Source organism: Setaria viridis, chromosome 3, assembly GCF_005286985.2.
Source record: "Setaria viridis chromosome 3, Setaria_viridis_v4.0, whole genome shotgun sequence".
NCBI lineage: Eukaryota > Viridiplantae > Streptophyta > Magnoliopsida > Poales > Poaceae > Setaria > Setaria viridis.
Window position 1 is genome coordinate 40741563 of NC_048265.2, and position 5102 is coordinate 40746664.

Genomic DNA, 5102 nt, shown 5'->3' on the forward strand with positions numbered 1-5102 from the left:
TAATTTTAAATTTGACCAAATTTATACAAAATATTACTAACAAAATCAATATCAATATATTAATCATGTATATTTTCGTACTAATTTTACGTGAGACGTGAATGTTATTTTTTTTTATAAAATTGGTCAAATTCGAAAACCTCGATCGATTTCCCCAGTTTCCCAGCAAGCGAGAGTTGTAATTTTTTTGGACGCGGGAGTAAACAAAATCTGACAGAGACGTCGCAGTGCAGTAGCAAGTCGCTCGCACGACGCTTCCCAGCCATCAGCCTCTCCTCTCTTCCGCTTCCCCATAGCCCGGGTCAACGCGCCTCCTGCCGGATCGAGTTTCAGCGGTTCCCTGCATCTCCCACGAACTCCTGGTGGTCAGATCCGCCGCCACTCCGGCGGCGGCCCCTGGTGGAGATGACGTGAACCTCGGCTAGCTCCGGATCTGGAGGTGGTAGCCGGCAACGAGCAGCAAGATTTGACGGCGGCAAGCATCCCCACAGAGTCTTTGCATCCACAGCTGAAGAATCATTTCTACACGGCACACGACAGAGGGAGGGAGAGACAGAGAGCATATGGCTGGTGCTATAGTGAGTGCTTCAACGGGTGTGATAAGCACCCTGATTCCCAAGCTCTCCCGGTTGATAGAAGGGGAGTACAACCTTCAGAATGGTGTGAAGAGCAAGATCAACTTTCTAAAGGATGAGCTGAGCAGTATGCAAACCCTACTTATGAAGCTGAGCAACAACGAGGAGAGGTTGGATGTGCAGGAGAAGGACTGGAGGAACAAGGTCTGCATCGACCTCTTCATGCACAAGATGAGCAAAGATGGCACTGAAGCCAACCTTGTCAAGTAGACAATAAGTAAGATTAAGAATATATGGTCACGCCACAAAATGGCTAATCTAATTGAAGAACTCAAGACTCGTGTTAAGGAAGAAGGACATCGCCGCAAGAGATACAGGTTTGATGAACCTGCTAGCCAGGTCGTTCAAATTGATCCTCAGCTGCCAGCACTTTTTGTGGAAGCAGAGAGACTTGTTGGGATTGATGGTCCAAGGGAGCAGGTCATCGAGTTGATGAAAGAAGATGACTATGGAAAGCAACTCAAAGTTGTATCCTTGTGGGGTTTGGAGGTCTTGGCAAGACAACTCTTGTAAACCAAGTTTATCAGAAAATCAAAGGTCAATTTGATTGCTCATGTTTTGTGCCAGTTTCACGAAATCCTAACATAGCAAAGATATAAACTGATATGCTCAAAGAACTAGGGAGTTGTATTGATCCATCAGATGATGAGCGACAACTCATAGACAAGCTTAGAGCATTCTTACAAGATAAGAGGTACGAATAAAAATGATATTTATCGTTTCTTTTTGTATTTCCCCTATTTTTATTTATATATATGCTAATGTTTAGTTACTAAAAAATTCTTTACGATAATATTTATTATATTTAGGATGGTTGAAATAATATATTCTTGACCTCTTACGGAGTTCAGTTCAGTTTTATTTGCTTTTGGATGAACTTGGGTAATGGGTCATCCTGGAAAATACAAACATGGATTAATTGAGGAGGCATTATGTGAGATATATACAAAAATATGAGTATCCTTCAGCAGTTGTACAGTTTAAGGATATGCTTTGTAACAAATATTTATGTTCTTTTAATTTGTTCATACTTCATACAGTATAATTTCTTAGTTTGAGCAATTTTAGTGTTAATTTACTACATAAAAATTAATCTCAAACTGATAAAACACATTGACTAAAATAGCATTGGGGTAAACCTTCAGAAAGTAGAAAGATAGTGGTCCAATTGCCCTCTTGTTTGTGTGATGTTACTATATGGAATGCTTTTAAACTGTTTTAATTTTGAAATCAAGTTGTTAGGTGGGTGGTCTTGATGGTTTTTGGGGTAAGGCAGTATGGCACCTGATGCACATCTATTTTTGAAATAAGAATATGCTTATTTTTAACTGTGCACCATTTGGCAAAACAAGTAACAAGGCTAGCTACATGATCTAGTGTTAACATTTATTACCAATATGTATGTATAGGTACTTCATCATTGTTGATGATATTTGGAGCACACAAGCCTGGGAACTTGTTAAATCTGCTCTACCTGAGAACAATTTAAACAGCAGAATAATTACAACCACAAGAATTGACAGTGTAGCTGAATCATGCTGCTCCAGTTTAACAGGATATGTCCACAAGATTAAACCTCTAAGCGACCAGCAACACATCAACTATTTTTCAAGAGGGTTTTTGGAGATGCCTCTGCGTGCCCTCCTCACTTTGAAGAAATGTCTCATGGAATCCTTAAAAAGTGCCATGGTTTGCCATTAGCTATTATCACTATAACAAGCCTGCTTGCTGGGAAATCCAACAGGGATCAATGGGAACAAGTGTACAGTTCTGCTTTTAGTCACCAAGGAATGAGAGATATACTTCTCCTTAGCTATTATGACCTCCCACACCATCTAAAGACTTGCTTGCTATATCTTAGTATGTTTCGAGAGGATTACGAGATTTACACGGAAGAGCTAATATGGAGGTGGGTAGCCGAAGGATTCATCACTAAAGTGAAGGGTCAATCAGCAGATCAAGTCACTGAGAATTACTTCAATGAGCTTGTAAACAGAAGCTTGATCCAACCAATATACATCCAGTATGACGGCCGGGCATGTGCTTGTCGAGTGCATGATATGATGCTTGAGCTCATCGTGTCACTGTCAAAAGATGGGAATTTTTCCAGCATAGTGGAAGACCAAAGCTACAAAGTAGGTGGTCACACGATTCGTAGGCTCTCTGTACAATCTGAACATTTGGGAGATGAAGTAATACAGGAGATTATGGATAAGTGGTCGCAGGTTCGTTCCATTAGCTTTTATGGATTGCAGGAGCAAGGAATCCCTCATCTGCAAGAGCTGTATTCCTTGAGAGTACTGGTTTTTTTTATTATAGCAGCCATCTTGGTAACCAACACGTTAAACATATAGGAAGCTTTTTCCGGCTAACATTTTTTTGCATCGCTTGTAGAGAAGTTACTGAGCTTCCAGAGGGTATCGGAGACCTGAGGTATCTCCAGACACTGGATATAGGGGGGAGTGGAATTAGAAAATTGCCACCGTCCATAGGCCGTTTGCAAAAATTGGTGCGTCTTCTTGTATCCAATACTGTAAAGTTGTCTGATGAGGTTGGAGATCTACAAGCCTTGCAGGAGTTTACGACTATATATCAGTACTCCATAAAATTGGTGGAAGCGCTTAGACACTTGACCAATCTGAAGAGGCTTGGCATAGATATGCTTAACAGATGGCAACTTGGTTGTGATACGGAACAGTACGAGGAAGCTTTTAAGTCATCTCTCGCTGCGATGGGTAAACATGGGCTTCAATCACTACGTGTTACCAAATATGATATCCTGGAAGAAGAACTGATGGATATATTGTGCTGCACTGTTCCATGTCTCCGGGAGCTTGTCGTAGACGGTCCTAGTATCACTCGCCTTCCAAAGCAGATTGTGTCTCTTGTTAATCTCACTTATCTTAGACTATGTATTGAAAGGATCAAACAGGAAGATCTCTGCATCCTTGGGGCCATACCTACTCTGCTCTCCGCAGATTTATCCGCAGCGCATGCCCCTGATGAACGGCTTACCATAAGAAGTCAACAATTCCGGTGCCTCAAGGAGTTTAGATTCTGGATTCATCATGCTCAAGATGGCCTGGAGATGTTATTTTTAGTGGAAGCGATGCCAGAGCTCCGAAGGTTATATTTAGATCTTGTGTTTGTAGCGATGGAAACAGAGTCCAAGATGGGGTTTGAGTTCAGCTTCGAGCAGCTTGCAAGCCTGGAGCACATCGGTGTCAGAATCTTGCCTAATAATGTCACCAGGAGCAGGGTGGAGGCTGCAGAAGCTGCTATCAGGAATGCAGTCAGCATCCACCCTGGACAGCCCACACTTGATCTAAAGGTTGAAGGCACCACGATAGAGGATAAGGACGAGGGAGAGGACAGGTCAGGACACGGAATGGCTGAGGTTCTCGAGGAGGATCCGTAGCGGAATGTACCGGAGTTTGCAAGGTACTGATTTGTTCTCTGGCATTTCTGAACTTCCTTCATCACTGTCGACTCATGCCCTATGCCATTACTGCCATGAGCCCATGGTGGCACGCAAGTAGGCAACTGATGTGTTGTTTCTTGTTTTCCATACAGGCAGAAGAACTCAAGCTGCTCATTTGTAAAACGAGATCACCGTTAGCTCTAAATTGAAGGGCGCTTCTTGCAATCTTGCTTCAATAACACTTTTACTCGTATTCACTGAATATGGTGGACTCATCCGTAACCATATTAGCTTCTCCAAGACAAAGAGACTTTCTTTGATGTTGCATCGGTTATATTGGGCAACATTAAAAAACCAGTTCAAAGCTGGCCATACGACATTGACATGGGAACGGTGTCACAGAGGTTGTAGGCTTCTATAACAGTATTCAGTTTTGTTATGCTTGATGCTTTGTGTATTTTAATTTCTTCTGTATCATTGGAGCAATCCTTCAGCAACGATAATGTTCTTCGATGTTCTCTCTATTTTTGTTTCCCAACTATGTTGAATTCCTACCGTTCAAGGCTTTTGGACAAGGATTTATGTAGTAATTCAAATGCAAATGGTTTATATGTGCCACTATTCCCACTAATGAAAATCTTTCTCAGCCACAGAAGAGGAAAGCTGCTTTGTGAAATCTGATGGACATTCTGATAGTAGTCAGGAGTCATTGGTCACTCTGATCCTGCAGGTGTATGTGTAGCCTGGTGACGGCAGGTCGGCAGATAGGCAGTTGCAAGCTGCCTGACGCCCCGTGATCAATTCCCGTGGTCTGACTACATCAAGACCCCTTATTCCCCTCGTGTACATCAAGACCCCTTGTTAACTGTACAGTATGTTGAAAGTTTGTATCCCCCTCGTGTTACTTATATACCTTGCAGAACTGCTAAAACATATTTTAGGCAGTGATTTGTCAACTTTAGCCACAATGACAGCAAGCTAGAAGATTTGCAAATGTTTTGGCAAATGACTCGAACAAGGAAGCTGCAGCTCTATAAGGTTGAAGT

General features: G+C 42.1%; 1 pseudogene; it reads left to right on the forward strand.

The window, feature by feature from the left end:
- The first annotated feature begins 224 nt into the window (after positions 1-224).
- Positions 225-4674, forward strand: LOC117850639 (disease resistance protein RGA5-like; annotated as a pseudogene).
- The last annotated feature ends 428 nt before the right edge of the window (positions 4675-5102 follow it).